Source organism: Acinonyx jubatus, chromosome F2 (genome assembly GCF_027475565.1).
Source record: "Acinonyx jubatus isolate Ajub_Pintada_27869175 chromosome F2, VMU_Ajub_asm_v1.0, whole genome shotgun sequence".
NCBI classification, from domain to species: Eukaryota; Metazoa; Chordata; class Mammalia; order Carnivora; family Felidae; genus Acinonyx; species Acinonyx jubatus.
The window spans coordinates 33,473,361-33,494,960 of record NC_069394.1 but is presented as its reverse complement, the minus strand read 5'-3'; the positions used below and the strand labels follow the sequence as shown (position 1 = coordinate 33,494,960).

Here is a 21,600-nt window from a genome sequence, read left to right as displayed (position 1 = left end):
TGACAGTAACAAATATATACATCTGGTCTTATTTTTTTCTTTACTTCTGCAAATACAGAAGTTAATGAAGAAACGGGGCATAAGGAAGAGCAGTGGGGAGAAAAGCAGGGTGAAGAGGTCAAGGCAGGTCTGTCTGTGTGTCTAAAATAAATAACTGAATGTTTGGGAAGTATGACTTTTCAATTTCATGTAAGAATTTAGGCTCCAAATTTATAAATGCGCAATAAAGAATAGATTGTTTTTCAGCACTAATTTTTAAATAAATTGTCTAATTTTATTGATGGAGAAATATTACATAAGCTATCTAGATAACTTATCAGAATATTTGATTTATCCATTGGAACATGTTCCTTAATGTTAAAATCAAACTAAAATTGTAGACAATGCGTCTGACCAAATTTATACCTATCCTTTACCCCAACTCTGTATTCAATTCATCTGTTTATTAAAAACTGTTTGAGTATCTACTGTGGGTTACACTGAGTAGAACTATATTGCAATCGTAGCCTCCTCTCTATAAAAATTTTGGTTTTGTAGAGGCAAATTGTAAGTAAATATAGAGCAGAATATAAATTCCATTAAAGCTTTTAGAGGCTACCTCTATTTTCTTCATCATTTTTTCCTAAAATAAAAATTTACCATACATTCCTGTTTTCATCCCAGCTCAATATTGCTCTAATGTTTATTGACAATCATAATTTCTTCCCAAAGAGTCCTCCTTCTGTGGAAAGAGCTTTCATTGTGTTTTTTTAAAGTCCCTATTACATTTATATATCATAATATCTCTTTCTCTATATTAGACACTCAGTATTGACATTTGTGATACGTGTGAATATACTTTCTTAAATTAAATAAACATAAATATTCTAGTACAATCCTATTCTATTGAAATGTGTGGCATTAAAGTCAGAAGTTTGGCTTCGTTGGGCATGTTAAGATTCTGAGGGAAAAAAAAGTGATGGTCATGTTATTTGCCACTTTCTTTGTCAGAATGCTCCTGAAAGGATTTAAAACTTAAAATGTTACATAATCAGTAAATATATGTATATACTTCTTTTTTCAAATTATCACTATTTTTCTTTGAAACACTGAATTGAATCCTAATCTTTTCTTAGCTGTCAGTTTAAATTTTTTTTTTACTTTCTTTGAACAATAACTTTAGACCTAATTTTACCCTGTTTAACTCATCACTTTTTATTCATGAACAGTACAGTCTCCTTTATATGCCTTATGTTCTCTCCTTTCTCATTGTGTGAAAGCAATTTCCTTATGTCATCGATGCATTCTGTCAGTATATATAGTATAAGACACAAGACCTCTTAAACTGTAGTTGCTGATTGTCAGTAACTATTTTCAATGTCGAAAGATGAGAAGAATCATCAGAGTGCATCTGATCATGAAAACAAAGGCAAGTGTAGCTACATATTTATAAAAATGTATAACTATCTCTGTTCTGAATAGCTAATATTTTAACGACTAGAATGTCACACATCTTCCATTTTCCTGCAGTGCTATAGGAATAACCTGTTTGGAGCATACCGTAAAAATGAACTTCATTTTAATTTACGTGTGCAATTAACGTTTTCCTATTTGCCCATTCCTATATATCTCATATCAGTCCATATGAACACTGAAATGCTTTCACACTGTTTATGAATTGGCTTCCACAGGAAAGTCATTTTGTTGGATGTCATTAGTTTGGGGGCTTCAGTGGTAGTTAATATCATTTTTATTTATTTTTCACTTCCTTAAGATAAAGCCTATTTGTTGGACCAGTTTGTTACCTATGCTTTATTCTCAAAACTAACTTAGTGAATTATGTCAATTATTAAATTAGCGTAAAACCACAACTACAATCTTCTAATTTAGTATAAAATTACTCCTTATTCCTCATTTTATTTTTGTTCCTACTACTTTTATCATAGGATGGGAAGGATATACTTTACTTTTGTGTTCATTAATGTGAGGTGTCATGTTTAATGCATGAATTTGTTTCCCTAGTGTGTGATTTCATCTTTTGTGGTGTGCTTAGTTTTTATTTGGGTTGTTAGTGACCTTAATTACTAACCGCTATTGTCTGTTTTCAATGTTAAAAAGACAATGAGGGAGAAACACCAAGCTCATCTAATAATGGGAAAAAAGGCAAGTCTAATATGAACTTAATAGTGCCTTTCTCTGTATAGACACTCAGTATTGACATTTGTGGTGTGTGTGAATATGGTTTCTTAAATTAAATAAACATAAATATCCTAGTACGATCCTATTCTATTGAAATGTGTGGCATGAAAGCCAGAGGTTTGGCTTTGTTGGTCTTGTTAAGATTCTGAGGAAAAAAGTGATGGTCATGTTTTCATGCAAAAAACACAAAGATATTTTTTAATCCAGAAATTGTTTTAAAACTGAACGATTTAAAAAATATTTTAAAGCAAAATTTTAAAGTAGAAAATGACATGAACTTAATTGTGAGCTCAACAATATTAAATGAACATATATAATATTTGTAGTTGTTCACAGTTTTATACACATGCATTAATATATTGCCTGGGTGAGTAAAAAAGATGATCAATTTCAGTACTTAGATTTAGTTTTCTTGTAATTATTGGTGACTTAATTTTTTAACCCAGCAAAACTAACTTCTGTCAGGAAAAGGACTGTATCTGCGTTGTAGTAATTGCTAATCAAATACGACTACATGTATTGACTGAGAATGTCGGCATTTTAAGACGGTTATAAAAAAAATCATTGTGCTAAAATTTCTCTATATCATTACAATTTGCCCTTGTTATGGGCCAAATTAAGAAATGAATAGTTTTTGTGTCAGTAATTTTTAGTTACAATGTCTTTTAGTCTTGAATTCTTTCTGTCCTGTCTTCATCTGTTATAAATACTGTCTACAGTGTTGGGTGTGATATTTAATTAGCGTTAAGATAATTTAACAATGTTTCTTACTGTGGAGTGTCATTTATTTGCACCCCTCTCAGCATATAATTCTTAAAATGTGCTAAGATAGGTAAAAAAAAAAAAAGAGAGAGAAAATAACATAGCAAAATAAATAAAATGAAATCAAGTATTATAAAATATTAACATTTTCCATAAAACAATAAAAATTTAAATAAGCCCTCAATGTGCATTTACATATTTGTCATTTTTATCTATTTCTTAACCTCTATGATCTTTGCTTAGCACCTACGAAAGAATATGTTCATATGAACTGAAATTTATGTCACTGATCCGAAAGAGTAAATACATCTTCTTAAATGTCAGGGTGCAACAAGTTTTAAGAACATTTAATGCCATTTTGTATTTAAGCACATTTAAATAAAGGAATCAAAAGAATGAGGACTTCACAGGAGGTAACCAATGTAAATACTTGAACTGAGGAAGTACTTTCAGCAGGTTTTTTGGCTTCCTGACCTCTAGTTGACCCTGAATGCCGCTATATCTTTTACTTCTAAACTGTTCTCCATTCTTGTTATTCCTTTGATATTGCATGTAAAAGTTCTACTGACAATGAGAATGGGGACCTCAGTCACTCCCACTCATGATTAATGTATTTTTATCATTTATATAAAAATCATCTTTACTACAAAACGTCACTATGTTATGTAGATCAATCCTGCATATGATATAGTTGGACCTAGAAAGAAGTTCACGTATAAAATTTGAAAGATGAGAACTCTATATATTTTGCATATACTAACTCATGTTTTTATTTAGTGTAATATTTTAATGACCTACTTATAATAAAGTTCTGGGTATCTAATTTTTCCCTTTGCTCTTTGCTTTTGGGAGAGACAAATGTACTGTTTTAAATCTCATAGTAAAGTCCATGAGTAAGATTAAGGTGGGAGGTTGTTTTTTAATTGGTTAAAAGCATATTTATGGATTAGAGAAAATTCCAGAGGTTAAAAAGATGTTCCTATGTTCCTTCTACTTACATATTGAGTTAAAAAAAGGGGGGGGGGGCGCCTGGGTAGCTCAGTCGGTTAAGCGTCTGACTCTTGGTTTCACCTCAGGTCATAACCTCACAGTTCATGGGTTCAAGCCCCATATCGGGCTCCATGCTGACAGTGCAGAGCCTGCTCGGGATTGTGTCTGTCCCTCTCCCTCTACCCTCCCTCCCCCCCAACCAAAAGTAAATAAATAAACTTAAAAAAAAAAAAAGAAAAGTAAGAAAAAAAAAAGGTAACCATGAATTCCAGCTGTAACCATGTGTTAGAAATGGCCAAGCATTGAATTGAATGATGGATTTATCACCATCCTCTCTTCTGGTTTAAAATGCAAAGAGAGGAAATAATAAAGATAGCTTTATTCTACATCTTGCTATGAAGTGCCCACATTTGATTTTGGAATAGACCTAGTGTATGCTCTCCTTCAGTTAGTAAGATATGTGATCAGTCAGCCAAAATGTCTCCATTAACCCTGTATTAACATTAGATTCTTTAGTACTTGGAATCCGTTTCTGAGTTCTCAAATGACACTCTACCTAAGCCAATCCCTTTTGATACATTGGCTCTTCATACCCCTAACGAGCTAAAATGCGACTGGACTATCCTTATCCCATGGTATAGCGCTATAAATTAAGACTCAAAGAACAGCATAATTGGTGAGTTTCTAACTAATTATAATTTATTTATTTATTAATTCATTATTTCTACAAATAATTTTGGGGTACTATGATGATCCAGTCTCTGTTCTGGGTGCTGGAGATATACTAGTGTGCATGTCAAGCAAGCTCCCTACCTTCATAATCCTTACATTTATTGGAGGAAGCAAATGATAAATAAAAGAATATATACTATTGTTTCACATACTGACAAGTACAAACAGGAAAATTCAGTGAGGATAATGGATTAGATAGTATTCAAGAAAGTAGGGTAAATAATTCTTGATAATGCATTCTGAGAAGTATTCCCATCTAAGTAATATTTGAGCAGAAACCTCAATAAAGTGACAGAATTACCCCCTTGAGGGCCAGGGAAGGAAGAGTGTTCTTGGCAGAGGCAACAGCAAGAAGGAGGACTCTGATATGGGAGCCAGCTTGACTTACTCGAGAGAAAGTGAAGAGGTCAGTTGGGTACCACAGAGTGAGCAAGCTGAATAGTAGTAGGTGTGGTCAGAAGGGACTGGGGCAGGTGACTCATATTATCTATCAGTCAGTGTTAGGATTTTTTTTTTTTTACTCAGTGAAATGGGAAGATTTTCATTCAAGTGACACAACACCATTTCTTTTTGAAATAACATCAATTTAATTGCCATGTTGAGCCTAACCTGAAAGAATGGAGATTAGAAACAGGGAGGCTTTTGCAATAACCTGGCAAAGAGGTGATGGTGGCTTAGATGGCTAGTGACAGGAGGAGTTGGACTCTGGGTAGATATTAAAGATAGAGCCTTAACGGATAAAGGGGAAAACTTGAGAAGAATCATTCGGTGGGCTCAAGTGCTGAATTTTGGATATAAGTCAGAGATCCTCTTAGACATCTAAGATAAGATGCCAAATAGGTGGCTTAAAACATGGTCTGGACTTCAGGTTAGAGATTTGGACTGTTTGGGAGTTAATCTCATAATGAGAGAGATTTAGGAACCCAAGGCTGAGATCACCGAGAGAACAAGCATAGAAGAGGTTTAGGGACTATGACCTGAACTGCTCTCATATTTAGAAGTTGACAAGATGAGGTAGCGGGGTACTGAGAAATAGGAGGGAAACCAGGGAGTGTAGTGTCTCTGAGTACAAGTGAAGAAAGTACTTGAAGTGGGAGAGAACTGTTGAGCATGAAACCATAGATTTAGCAGGTAGGAAGTCATGCTAACCTTCATTACTAACAGCTTTGTTGGAGACATAGGCAGTAGAAGGCTGAGTAGAATGGATTTAAAAGAGGAGAGAAAGAGAGATGGTGAATATAATGCCTTTGAAAGAGTTTGGCTGTAGAGAGAGGAAAATCAATAAAAATCTCTTACAGAGGGAAGAGATCATAGAAACAGAATACATGCAGGATATGTGGGAAGCTGTGTGCGTGCGTGCGTGCGTGCATGCGTGTGTGTGTGTGTGTGTGTGTGTTTTCTAAATCAAGATCTGCCAGTTTGCTTTGTAGAGTCATGTGGCCCCAGCCATCTGCCTATAGTTTACCAGGGTAATTATCGGTATTCTGTGGCTTTACTCCTAGATTTAGAATGAAGACTTTTAGATTTAGAAGGAACCTTATAAATCTTTTCCTAAAACTGCTTTCCTTTGTTAATAAAGGAGCAGAATTCTAGAGGATAATCAGCTTTGTTCAACCCACATGGTAACACATCTCTAGTCTTGACTCCCAATGTAAGCATTTCTATACTGTGCCTCTTCAGATAAGTGACAATCTCCTTGCATGGGTTTCAACCATTTATTTTCTTTTAACTATTAGCTAATGGTTTAGTTCATTTCAACCAATATGTGCTATTTTCAGTATATGGCACTAGTTGGTTATTGAGAATGCAGTAACGGATTCCTGCTTTGGGGAGGTCCCAAGTTAAAACAATAATAATATGTAATAAGAATAACAAAACGGGGCTGGTAAAATTATTTTATAGCATGTCACTTACATAGTGTCTTAAAGATTGTGATATATAGGTATAAGGAAGAGGTAAGTTTTGAGGGGTTCTGGGTAGGTTTTCAGCCTAAGATATTTCTTCCACTGCTTGTCATAGTTTATATTCTGCTCATCTCTGATGGCTTAATTATTTTAATAATAAAAAGCTTTTCGGCTTTCCAGAACACTGAAATGTAAATGTTCCTGAGGAGACTGACCTGAGCTATTCTCACATACAGATCTTCATAGGCAGAAAGTTAGAGCCTATGAGTGGGGAAAGGCAGGTATAGGGAAAGGGGTACTGTAACATGTGGGAGAGTACTAGGTACCTTAGAAGAGTCATAATGACGAATTCTGCCTTGAACTACCTCTACTCTACTCGTCTACTCTAAATAACGTTGCTTGCTTTGTAGCCATGCTATATATTTACTTTCTTTGAAAAAAATTATGTCTTTATTTTATTTTGAGAGAGAGACAGAGTGCAAATGGGGGGAGGGCAGAGAGAGAGGAAGACACAGAATGTGAAGCAGGCTCTAGGCTCTGAGCTGTCAGTACAGAGCCTGACATGGGGCTCGAACTCACGGACTGTGAGATCGTACCTGAACTGAAGTTGGACGCTTAACTGACTGAGCCACCCAGGCACCCCTATAAATTTACTTTCTTAAATAATTTGGTATATTTAAATTGCTCAGAACAATACTGGTCACATAATAAGTACCATGTAAGTGTTAGCTGTTATTACTAATGTTTCTTAGTGATGTCTTGCTCTGATTTTGCATTTTTAGCACACAGTCTGAAAACTTTCAATTTAAAGTAAAAGCACCTGGTTATAAAAGTAAAACTGAGCCACTTATTCAATAGATACTGTTTAGTAGTTTTTAGGAAATTATTAATTCTGATACTGTTTTTGATCACACAGCTCGCATAAGACACAATACCACAGGGAACAAGTAAGGCTAGATTACAGCATTAGTTATTGCATAACATGCTAATACATTTGTACATGTTTTAATCCATGTGTAAAAATCAATATGCAAATACTTAGAATACTTTGCTCTAAGTCAGAGAACTATTGAAATCACTAGTACTTTTCAGGTTTTGTAGTGTTTAGAGGACTCCATTGGAAGTCAATACTTGGCTCTTAAGCTCATTTCTACTGGTAGGCCTATGACCTCTGGTAAGGCTTTTAATTTCTCTGCACCTCAGTTTCCTCTTCTGTAAAATAAAGTATTCTGTAAGAATTTTCTAAAGAAACGAAGTGTTTTTGGAGATGTAACTAATAAGATCTAAAGTCTCAAGTGGTTTTGCTTCCAATTTATTGTCTACGTTTTTACTGTTATTTGTTAATTTTGTTTGGTTTGGAAACTTAACAGATATAACCTCTAACTGACTATTTAGTGAGTCACTCACTATCAGGTTTATAGACTAAGCCCTACCATGCTACCTATCAAAAAGTCACGTCCCTAAACATATAAAAGGAAAAATATTTTGTCCTTTGAGCCTCAATGTATAGTCATCTACTTTATTTCAAATATAGATAACCTTGCGATGAGAAAGAAAGGAAGGAAAGGAGGAAGAAGAGAGGGAAAAAAAGTTTACAAAGGAACCAAAATTAATAAACTATTTTTGACAGTTTCTGTAAAGGATACTTGCTTCTACAAGTATTTAGGGGCGCCTGGGTGGCTCAGTGGGTTAAGCGTCTGACTCTTGATTTCAGCTCAGGTCGTGATCTCACAGTTTGTGAATTCAAGCCCCACATCGGGCTCTGTGCTGACAGTGCAGAGCCTGCTTGGGATTCTCTCTTTCTCTCTCTCTCTCTCTCTCTCTCTCTCTCTCTCTCTCTTTCCCTCCCCTCTCCTGCTCTTTCTCTCTTTCTCTCTCAAAATAAACAATAAAAAAAATAAAAATACAAGCATTCTAGAAATTGGAGAGCATTTAGAGTACGGGCTGACTGTGTTTTGCTGCCTCTCTGTATTCTTATGAATGATTCTTGGGCAAGGAGAGTACTGTACCCATGTCTTAATTTCCAAATTTGAATTATATCTAGATAGGAATGGATTTTATATTTCCTAAATATAACATTTGTTGCCAACTTAGGCCAACGACCATTTGACCAAAATTTATATGGAGAAATTCAGGGATATCATAAAACAGCAAGACACGTATCATATATTTTTGAGCATTCAATCACATCTATATTATGGAACAGTAAGTCAGTGATGATGAACAGGATGGCTCGAAAGAAAAGAGACAGGACCAATGACCATTTTAAAAGCGTATTTCAGTAGTCTGCTGTGATGGTCTGAACTGTATCAGAGACCACAGTAAAGATGAATAAATGCATTTAAAAATTTCCCTCCTCATTCAGTTCCACAAGCCTAAGTGAATCAGTTGTAGAAGTTAAAAGTACTTCCAGATAAATATTTTAAAATTTCTTTTCCTAGGCTTTCCTTCTTGGAGGCCATTTCTCCTTATTTTACTTTTCTTTCCCTTTTTTAAAAATTGTTTTTAATGTTTACTTTTTTTTTGAGAGAAAGAGAGCACAAGCAGGGGAGGGGCAGAGAGGGAAGGGGGACACAGAATCTGAAGCAGGCTCCAGAATCCAAGCTGTCAGCACAGAGCCCAACATGGGGCCAGAACTCATGAACCTCAAGATCATGACCTGAGCTGAAGTGGGACGCTCAACCGACTGAGCCACCCAGGTGCCCTGTACTTTTCTTTCCCTTTTGCTCATTTTATTCTCTACTCCCAAAGACTCAATTGACTAATAACATTTAGTGAAAAACTCCCTTCTACCTCATACCTTTCTGCATACTTCAGCCATTGTTCCAGCCATACCACCACTGACTTTCTAAACATAATCCTAAAGCCATCTTCTGTTTGTTGTTGAAAACAATATAATCTTAGGAACATGATATTGGCCTAGAGAACGAGCACATATTTTGGACATTGGCTCAGGGCCTGCCTTTACTATGTACCAACTACGTGACTGTAGGCCCTTAACCTGAGTTAGTTCATCTGAGAAAAGGAAATCTTAGCATATTTCTTTTATTCCCACTGTGTTACTTCGAGAATCAGATGAGGTAATGGATGTGGGATGGTTCATACAGTAGATAACTATTCAGCTCTTTGTTTTCTTACCTATAGAAACCAACCGCGTGATAGAAGCTCCTTTTTGTCTCATAGCATTAAATACAATGCTATATGTGGGAGCACATTGAAACATATAGGATTATAGAAATGCAGTCTTATTAATGTAAGAATCTGTGCTCTTTAAACCGTAGTATTTGTAGGATTGGCTGCCTAGTGTGATGAAAACTAGCTGGAATACAGTTATTTTGAAGACATGTGGGTTTCTTAAATGTCACTTAAAAACACACTTCATAGTTAAGTCTTCATGAGTAAAATCATTCTTTACATTATCTAACATTGGTTAAAGATGTCTTTAAGCTTTCCCATCTACAAATTAAATTCACAACTGAATATCTACTCAATTCAGTTTTAAAATACTCAGAGTACTAGTAAAAAAATATATATATATTTATATATATATATACATATATACATATATACATATGTATACATATACATATATGTACATATACATATACATATATATGTATATATCCCTTCAGAACAAACTTTTTTGTCTGTACTTGAATGGATTCTTTCAAAGTAATACTTGCCAATTAAATTACATTATACATCTTTGATTTTTTTACTTTTTACCTTTGGGTACTGGGTATACAGTATCATGGACTTGCCCTTTGTACTTAAATTTCAATTTTAAGTTCATTATTATTTAACACTAAGGAGATTATTTTATTTTTTAAGTTACCACAATAGTCCTTTAACAGAAAAGACTGTCTTTAAGATGTTGCATCAGTGATATTTTTGCTATTTTTATTTAATATATCTAAAACAATTTTCAAACAATTTGAAGATTTTCCTGATACAAAACTAGTTTGCTTTTAATTACTGTAAATATTTCATTTTAATGATGTGACCTGTAGTTCAAAAAGGGCTTAAATATGGCTACCTTTTAGCACTGGCTTTTGGGTAATGAATGAATTAATGAGTCAGTAGTCACTTCTGTTCTTTTTGTGACTTTAATTATGTTTTAAAATAGACATTTGAGTTTCAACAAGCATTTAATAATAGTCACATTTAGAACTTTCGGAAAATCTTCTAAAATCTCGGTGTCCTACTTTCATCTCTGGTTTAGGTACTCTTCCATAAAATCTGCCTCATCAATCTAGAATAATAAGAAGCAAGAGCAACCCTGTATTTTCAGAGATGAAAATAACCTTTCAAATTTTCAAGACCAGCTTTCTCACTTCAAATATAACATCTAAGAGACCAAAGAGACTATGAAACTTGCCTAAGGTTATACACATAGTTAATAGTAGAAATGTTCCTAGAAACCACCATGGGTCTCAGTCTGGTAACATATCTATTACATTTTTTTGTCAACTGTTGATAGCCTTGATAGCCTAAGTCATCTTTCATTGTTACACTGGCTGACATTTATAAATTGATGGTTATGGAACTTCTTTTGTTATTGACGTGTAATAAATTTTCAACAAATACTGGCTAATTTCACTCTGCCAACACAAGACAAATGACTTTAAACAATTTCTCTTCATCTAAAATGTTTGTCAACTCAAAGAAAGTGTTTAAAACTAAACATGTCATGTGTTAAGGTGTTGTGTTTTTTTTTTTATTCTACCCTTCAGAATATGCTTCCTGCCAATTTACAGATAGGCTGTACCATTTCCAAAACAAGCCATTTCAACCTCTACATACATACTCAACCTTACTTCAAAAGTAGCATGTCTTCTATTTTGTAACATTACAAACTGCCAAGTGGTGAAAGGTGTTAACAATTCTAAAATGACAAATGTTTAGGGTTTTAGCAATTGTGATTTTAGAAACAAGTCTGTAATGCTTGTTAAATCTTTCATATTATGTAGGTGGGTAACCAAATGCAAGAAATACCTTGCTACTAATGAACTTGTTATTTTCTGCAAAATGAGGGAATTGGTCTCTTGATTTTGATATTACACATTAATTTGGATTAAGGGGCAGATGATTCCTTTATTCTTATCACTTAACTAGAGCGTTGGAATTTATTAGAAAATTTGTATATTCTTTAAATGTTTTAAATTTTTTCTTGCCACTAGCAGTTGATTGAAATATAGCATCTCTATCTAGCTTGTTTACCATTTCAGAGTCCTATATTGCATCTTTAGCAGATTATTTACCAATTGGAAAATCAGGGTATCGATGAGACACCTCAGTGTTACTTTCATACTCCCAAATCAAGGAGTTTGTTTCTTCACAGTAGCTGGTTCATGTGGGACCAGAATAAAGTGACTTAGTATTAATAACATTTATTTCAGGTTTAGGAACTGAAAAACCCTTATAATTGATGCAGTTGATTCTAGCAGATATGCTAGAGATGGCATATTTTCCCATCTTGACAGTAGTTTCATCTTCCTAGCTATGTTTTGCTTAGGTTAGTATTTTAAGATGTTAGTATTCCATTATTTATGGCCAAAGGAGGATAAGGCACCAGAGGATTTTGTATGGCATGGTGAAACCTCATGGGATTACAAATATACGTCAATAGTAAGCAGCTACTTATAAGGTAGCTTTAAAAATGTGAATAAAAAACAAGCAAGTGTATACATAAGTGCTTATGAATGCTACTGAGATTAAGATTCAATGGTGGTCAGTGAGTCTTTTGGTACATGACTTACACGGCCCTACATGAACTGCACTCCCCCACTTCCCATTTTATTACCTTTTAACCTCATCTTCTAGTATTTTCCCCTTCATTCACTCTGTGCCAGCCACAGAGATGTCCATGCTTTTCTAGAACATGTCAGACAGGCCCTTACCTCGGGACTTTTGCATGTGCTGTTCTACCGATTGTAATGCCTTCTCCCCAAATAACTATATGGTTTACTCCCTTACTTCCTTCCTTAAGTTCTTTACTCAAAACTTGCCTTCATGACTACCTTATTCAAGCTTCCATCACACCCTGGCCATTTTTTTTTTCTTACCCACTTCATGTTTGTCTTTTGAGCACTTACACATTTCTAAATCATAAACCATTTTACTCGTTTATCTTGTTTAATCTATTTCTCCTACTAGAATATAAACTTTATGAGAGCATGGATTTTTGCCTTTTTTTGTTTATGGTTATATTCCCAGTGCCTAGACGTGCCTGGATTATAATAGGTGCTGAATATATATTTGTTGAATGAAAAATATTACATAATACTGCAAATAATTCTGAATAATCTTAGATAAGCCAGGTAACTCATATTCAATGACACCAAACTGTTAGTAGTTTCCATTGAAATAATATCCTCATTGCACATAAATTTTTCTGTGGTTTAATGAAAGTACTGAATAAGGTAGCAAAATAACTAGTAATTTTATCTTATCATATATTAAAATGTATTTGTAGATTTTCTCTTGATATCTTTTGAGGTCTCTGCATTTTAATTCCATATAAACATTTTATTTCACCATAATAACACAATGGTTAGCAAAACATTTATTTCTAAAAGAAATTAACGTTATTTAATATCAACCAAGGAAAAAAAAACTTTGTTTGCCAAACCATTTTAATTATAGTTTTTTTTTATATTTTGGCCCCCATCCATTTTATTGAAAATATGTTTTGGAATTTACTGGAATAAGTTTTGGTGCTCTGGATTTTGAAATAAAAAAAAAATTCAAATGTCACATTCCTGTATCTAAAACATCGACTACATATTACTAAGAGTTTATGGAAAAGCATAGGGGGAAAAGTCTAAAAAATAATTATATTCCTGAAGTATTTTAGGCTCTTTTTGCACACATTCTCTGTACTTCCGACAAGGTCTGATTATTGTTTTTTGATTTATACTAGAAGTCACATGGGAAGACCAGAAAAAGGTGAATGGTACAATAAGTGATGACAAATCATTGCCGAAAAAGAAGCACCAATCTGAGTCAGGTTTGTCAGGGTTTGGAAAACCACTGAAAGCATGAGACTATAAGCATTGCATTTCATGCTTTTTAAATATGTGTGTGCTTCTTGTACCTCCTTTTTCTCATTTTGGTGTGAACTTCATAGTGTGTTGAACCTATTTAATTAGGATGGTGAACACTTTATTCCAAGATTTGTTTAGAAAATGAATTCTACATAGTTTGGAAAAAACAGATTTTTTGTCATCAAGATTATTTCTGTAGGAGAAGAACTGACTAATTTAAACACAAATGGCCATTTATATATTTGGCTGTTTTGACCCAAATTGAAGTACCTTAATGGAAAGGTATCACAATATATAATTAAATATAATATATTTATTTATTAAATGTATTAAATTTAATATATAATTAAATATGATATATATTTAGATACAAATATACTTAATTAAAGTACCTTAATAATGGAGAGGTATTATTTGCATCCTTAAAAAGTACTGTACAAAGCTCCAATGATACTGTCAAGACATTAAACCAGATATTGGCAATGACTTACTTACAACTTTTGCAGCTAAAAATATTGCTACAATAAGGAATGGTAGCGTATTGTGTGAATTCAGTAGTCTCTTCAGTCCATTATTTCTATGAATGAATTGAAATAAAGCGGTTTTATTTTCCTCTCTTTCTTTTCTTATTTGGAGAAGTATTATTAACTAAGTAGAAAACAAAAACTTGAACCAGGAGTAAAGGGCAGAGGTAACCAATAAACTGAATAATCAGTCCTAGTTTTAATCAGTAATTGGATGAGAGTACACATTGAAAATTTCATTCAAAATTTTAGGATGTAAATGGCGTTTTTGATAGTGATATTATCATTAAAATGACTGTGTCTATAGTAACAGTGTTAATGTATTTTTAAATGGTGACTTAGTTCATCTTAGGTCTCAAAAATGTAGGCTTTAAACTATGTCAGTGTATAAATTAAACTAACTTATTAGTGAGTTTTCACTGCTATTCTGTTGTATGCCAGGCATTGTGTTTGGCACTGAGTTATTGGCATAAACAACATGGATACAGCAATTGCCCCATAGAGTTTATATTCTGGCAAAAATACATAAATGAAAAGTAATAATACTAATGATTAAGTTACCACAGTTGTGATAGTGCTGTTAAGGAGAATAGGTTGCTTCGAGAAAAAGTAGTATGTTACCTAAGTCCGGAAAGAAAGCCAAAATGCCACAGTGCAAGTGGCTTAGTCTGTGAATTATCTTTTAGTAAAACACATACTGAAAATTTAGTAAAATAAACTGGAATTTACTTTAGGAATCTAAGTATATTTATAAGTTGTAAGAGAAATATCTTTCTTTTTTTCAAATTTTCAATTAAGAATCGCAGTTTATTTGGGTAGTAATTATCTTAATATATTTAATGGGATTCAAAGGTAAACAGTGTAAAATTAATGATTACTGTAAAACTCTTCCCTTGCTATATTGCGTGATATGAGTTATCCTTGGTCATAACCTATTATTTATTTGTCTCCTTTGCCATCATTCTGATTACATAAATAGATTTGTGGCCCTATATATCTATGCAAATAAATTATGTTGAATATTAAAGTCATGAAGCAATGCAATGTTTAGCTAAAAAAATTTTTTTTAAATCTCACAAACAAAATTTTTTAAATGCCCTCTAAATATTATTAATTTGTATATTCTCACATATAGCATATATTTTTTTTTATCCCTTTAGTCCCCTAACTGAATATAAACTTCATGTGTAGTACAGGAAAATTAACGTAGTTAGAGTGCTTGCTTTGATGTCATGATAAAATGTTTACATAGAGTTATCTATTGTTGGCAATGGTGCATTTTCCTATTTACTGGGAAATTCAAACTGGTCCTGGAAATTCACACCCTACATGTCATGAGTAAGTATGTGGAATGCTAAGGCAGTAAACACTGCTAAATGTTAGTGTCCTTAAATATTTTTGTTTGTTTCTATAAGTAAGGTAGGATATGTAAAGGATATTTTTCAATTATTGAAACTTTGAAGTGATGAAATGAGAGGAAAGCAGTGGGATATCAGGTGGGGCCAATTGCATTTCCGTGACATGTTTTGAGCATGAGCTGTACGGAACGTATGTTTGGAGTCATCCTTTATTTTATATTTAAATACATCTATGATGCTAATAATCTATTGATTGTACTCAGTGTTTAATACATCATTTTCATTCAGTAAAATCTAAGATACCATCTTCCATTAATTGTTAAAGATTCTTCATCAGAAGACTATTGTAGTAAACTTGTGGTATTAGAAAAATTTTGTAAAGACTTGAACCCAAATCTGAGATGCAAAGTCAGCTATGTATCAATAGCCTGTATTGTTATATTTTTTGTTGCCGTTTCATGAAAGTCTGTGCAAGAATAATACCTGGAAATGTTTTCATTTTTAGGATGTATACTGACAATGTAAAAAAGTCATTTGCAATTTTTATTTTAAATCCAAGACTATAGAACCAGAGGAATACATGGCATTATGTAGGCTAGAAAATTAACCAATATTTGGATGAACTGTAAGTATTATGGATTAGTATCTTTTTTTTAAAGAAAAATCTTGACATCTCGAAAAACTAGACTGCCCTAAGGGGATTATCAGCCAAAGGGGTGATATATATTCAATATCTCTTACTTAATTGACAGTATAGGTGAAGATCCCTGGGAAACATAATGATATTTATTACATTAATATCTTAGTTATGAGCATAAAATATAAAAATCATACAAATGATTTTAAACTTCAGGTTTTATGGATAATGTTTAGTGTAAATCACCAACATCTTCCTTATGTAGAATGTGGATTTGATTTTGTTTAGGCCGTAAAGTTAATAAAACATTCTTAACACAAGTCACGATTTTTTGAGTATGGAAAATCTGTTGTTTATTTTTTCAATGAGCAGTCTTATTCTAGACTAGAATACTGTGATCTATAATAATGCAGTATTATTAAACACTGAAAAACTTTCGTCTATTTTCACTTTGTGAGTTATCTGTTCTTATGGTAATTGAAATGTATCTGAGAAAAGAGCATATTTTACATAAAATATTGTATCTCATATTTTACTTAAACTCATCCGACAAAAAACTTTGGTGGGAAAGCTAACTTTAGTTAGTCATACTGAATGAATGTTTTAGAACTGATACAGTTTCTCCAGTTAAAGATCTTGGACTTAAATAGTTCAGAATGTATTTTGAGATAACAATTTTAAATGATTTCTGAAACATTTGATAATTAATTGATACTATTCATAAAAAGATTACCTGCCTTGATTTGTTATTTTCTACGTGTAAAATATACTATATCTAGGAAAATTTTGAAATGACCTGGCTCCCTTTATTGTAATTACCCCGAAACCATGATGGTGCTACTTACTTTGCTGTTTCTTATCTGGAAAATAAGTCTGCGTTTCTCTGGGAAAGTAGAGGACAGTGAACTTCTTTGTTGGGTTACTGTTACAATATTTTGCAAGTTGTGTTTTGTGACATACTATAGCATCTTGTATGCATAAACCCTTAGTTTTAATATTATATGATTTAGTTAATGTATTAACCTTTAATTTTTTCTAACATGGATATCTCCATATTGTATTCTTTATGGATCTGTAACTGTGGTGAAGGTAGGGATTTTTTTTTTCTTCTCCCTTTGTAATTATGCTTCATGAAGTTTATCTTAAGAAAAGTAAATATTGAGAGTTGTATTTTGTTAGTGAATTTAATACTTGACATTTTTTGAGTATTTTGATGTTAGGGACGTTTGCTTCCCTTTATTTTTTAATATTTTAACACTTCTTAATAGTAGAAACAATGTTTTCCATCTAAATCAATAATCTAAATTAGTCTTCTAGTTAGGTGCTAGTCTAATCCATCTAATCTGGAAAATCGCATCAAGGCTGTGTTCTTGGGCAGTATTAGAGACTGGTAATTTCTGGATTGTTGTAGAATGAATATATTTTATTTTTGATAGAAAAAAAAGTAATGTAAAAACTAAGTAAATATTTTATACAACGCACATCAACTGATGGGATTTCAGAATTAAATACTAATGATATCTTCAGATGTAAACATAGCATTCTTTGATAACAACTATATTTTCCTATCGATAAAGTAAAATTTCATGGTTTATGTGTCCCGTTTATTAAAGTTGGATCAGTTTCCTCTGAACATAAAGATAAGCTTATAAGGCCAAGCTGGAATTCAGTGACTGTCTTTTTAATGATGGTGTGATGTAGTTTGAAAGTCAATTATTTTAAGCTCCCTCAATACATACTCTGGGCATATTTTTCTTCCGTATTTAAAGCTGCATTATGTGTCAGACCTCAAGGACAGAATCAGAAAAAAACAGTACAGCTAGGAATGAGAACAAAGACATTTAAAAGATAAACATTTATATTAGTGAGCTTTTAAAAATAGCAGAATATTGTAAAATATTGTACCGTGCTAATTTTAATAGGTAGAAGTTATTATAAGGGTTCAATAACTTTATGGTTGTTAACAAAACTATGGAAAGTAATAATTAGTTTAAAAAATAAACTCAAATCACTTGGTTGAGGAATTTTTCAACAAGATTTTGTCACAGAGGAGCAGTTTTAGTTTGAAATCAGTAAACTTGGTAAACATTTTGTTTTTATATTCTAGATCCATCCTGACCTTTGTGTCATTGAGGCTCTCCTACTAAATAGTTGCTTATTTAGGCTTCATTTTGAAAGGTATCTCTCCTGACCCCAAAGAGACATTCTAAGACTCTATGACTTTTAAAAAGCCCTCATAACTGATTAGTTTTTAATTAAGTGAGAGTTCTATTATGCTCTTAAAGTTTTGAGGCTTCTGTTTCATTGCCAGGAATCTTTTTAACAGAATGCTTACTCCTGAAGGACACGTGTTTATTCAAGTACAATTACATCTGATAATAGGACCAATATTATGTCTGTGGTATATGATGTTCAATGAGAGCTTTAACCATCAACAAAGTACACCCTCGGTAAAAACTGCATTTATGTATAAACAGGCCCCATATATATGCCTTTTTAAGTTAAGTTGATTACAGATGATTATTTCTCTTTGAACTTGAGGTAATTAAGTCAAAATATAATAAAAGTTGATACATTATATTGGCAAGGGAAAATTTTTGGTTTGCACAAAATTTTGCATAAAATTTGACATTGCATTCATTCTTATGAACTTAATTTTTTCCAAATAAATTAATGAAAGTAATTATTTTATGTATTTATCTTTAGTAGATTTTTAAAAATTTTCAGAACCAAATACAGACAACTTTAGTAGGTATGTAGATAGATAAATAGATAGATATTGTATTACTTTGCTTGATTAAAACCCCATTCTTTTTCAAGTTTACACTTTGATGCACCTATATTGAAAAATATTTGTCAAAAATAATTTACTTTAAGTGAAGAAATGGTTTTATGGGGCTTATGAAGTATTCATTATATTTTTAAGTGTCTATTTCAATATAATACATGAAAATATTTTATTTCTTCTTTGTTGGCTCATATGATGGAATGAACCAAAAAAAAAAAAATACTGTACATTCTCTCTACAAAGTCATTAGCTTTCTAAGCTTAAAACTATGAACCAAACACAGTTATGACAGTAATGGATACATAAAAGAGAGTATACTTGTAGGGAGATAGGAACTGTGGAGGCAGTACTCAGCTTCTTCAAGATTTACTGAAGTCTGCAATTCATTAATAGTATATGTGAAATAAGAATTTACAGTTTATTACCATTTAAATAAGACATAGCTGCTTAAATGATAAGTTTGAACTATAAGTTTCTCTTTTAAAATGAAGCTGTTTTAATACAAAGTATATGTAATACAAATTTTAATAACAAGGAAGACAAAAATGTCAAAAAATTTTAAAATATATTTTGTGGAACTGTGAATTATACTTTGAGATGATTTAAATGAATGTTCTATCTGCTAATTAAAATTAAGTGATTTTTAATATAATTATGGTTATGACCTATTTATTAATGGATCATATTCATATAAATGATGGAAAAGTGATTAAATGGGCACTTTCAGGTAGTAGTGAGATCATTATCAAATCTTTCATTTTCATCCTTTTATGTAATATGAATTTTGTATTTTTGTAAATTAAATTATTGGTGCTAAGTGTTGCCATATTCCTGATAAGAGTGAAAGCATCAGTGAACTACTTGTATAATTATAGCACTTACCTCTTTTAAAAAATATTCTAATTAAATGCTATATAATACAATGTCCAAATCAGGTGCCACCATGAGAAGATTTTTTGTTTTTTCTTTGCTTGGCTTTTTATTTCACATGTTTTTATTGGGTCATATAGCATCTAGTAGAAAGAAAATTGACCTGGTAATCAGGAGACCTCTGTTCTATTTATGGTTCTGCCACTGAACTTGTTGTGTGACCTCGGGTAAGTCACCGAACTCTGTCTGCCTCAGTTATTCTCTATAATTAATGGATGAATTAGTTGAGAAGAATTTTGAATGTTTTGAATCCATATAACATGAAGAACATTGCCTCAGTGCCATTATAAAGTAATTCAGATACATGGAAATGCTAGGTAGAGAAAGAAGTTGCATTTTTGTTGTTTTTTTATGTTTTCTGCAAAAAAAAAAAATAACTTTTTATTTTAGAGAAGGAATTCACCTACACGGTCATTTCATCCAAATCCTATCAATTTCATTTTAACATGCAAGGAAATTATTTTAATAGTATGGTAAACATGTATATAGAGAAATTTTGCATATGAGAAATAAGATATAATAAAAATCAGAATTAATCTATGTTATTAGTATATCTCTGATTTTTCTGTCTTTGAGAAGTGGGTGGACTAGGTATGGAAAACAAAATATGGCATATATCATATTAATGTATGGCGTACATTTCAAGAGGATAGTCAATCCTCTCAACATAGTCTGGTTTGTAATGCAATTATGATGAGATTTAGTGTCCAATTTTGAATAGATCAAAGATGTGCTCATACAGTAATAAAAATGACATTACTAAATTTCAAAATGTGTCATTCGTTTTCAGTTCTCTGTAATTCATACTAGAATTTCTCCTTTTTCTAAGAAAACAAGATTTGGTCATCTTAGCAATCTTTTCCTAGTGGAAAGTTTTCATTTTCTCACTCTTCAGAAAAAGAGATAAGTTTGTTATAGGAAAGAATCCTCTTACGAGTTATAATTTCAATATGTCAATGTGCCAAGTATATTTTGATAGAATACGTTTTTCTATATATCACTCAAAAACTATGATATAACTATTGCAGAAGTGAATGTGGTGCTTTGATTTAAGAATTTTGTGGTACCTGATTCAAAGCTAAGAATGCAATTAAATAGATTTTGGCTTTGTATTATAGTGTTTATCTGTGTCAATCATACTAACTCACTAATATCTTTGGAAGAAATTTTTTCCTAGAATGCTGAGTTTAGCAGATATCTCCTGCTCTCAATCACTGTGTAAAATGTCTTCTGAACTTCACTAGTAGAGGAGAAGGAACTATTTCCAAAATGTGTGCCATATCTATCACGGTAGATATTGGATTTTGATGGGCAAATTTAAATAGAGCTGTCAATGATGTGTTATATGGTGTGTGTAATAATTTTCTGAATAAATAGGTATTATAAGGGAATATGATCAAGTAAAGTTTGTGTAAATTTAAGGTTATTAGGAATTTTTAATATTTAAGTAAAGCCATATCTTTCAGCTACTCTTTTATACTGAGTTTTCTACTTGATAACTCTCCATAATATTTTTTATGATAATATTTTGCTGTACTGAAGTAATTCCGTGGAACATTGGCCTGATAGCCCTACTTTATTTTCATGTGTGCACTCATGCATTTGGGATAGTTGAAAGGTATAGAAATCTGTTGGAACTATTTTATTGTTCTTTTAAAAGTTGATTCAGTTATTTCCTTTAAATGATAATTAAAAATCCTAAAAGCATTTTCACAGATTTTAAATGGACTCAGGAATATCTTGAACAATAT

The 21,600-nt window shown here is 32.3% G+C and overlaps 1 protein-coding gene across 50 annotated transcripts in view; it reads left to right on the top strand.

Moving 5' to 3' along the window:
- The window catches only part of RIMS2 (regulating synaptic membrane exocytosis 2), a 601,125-nt gene that overhangs the window by 408,404 nt on the left and 171,121 nt on the right, over positions 1 to 21,600 (top strand). The window lies entirely within an intron of this gene.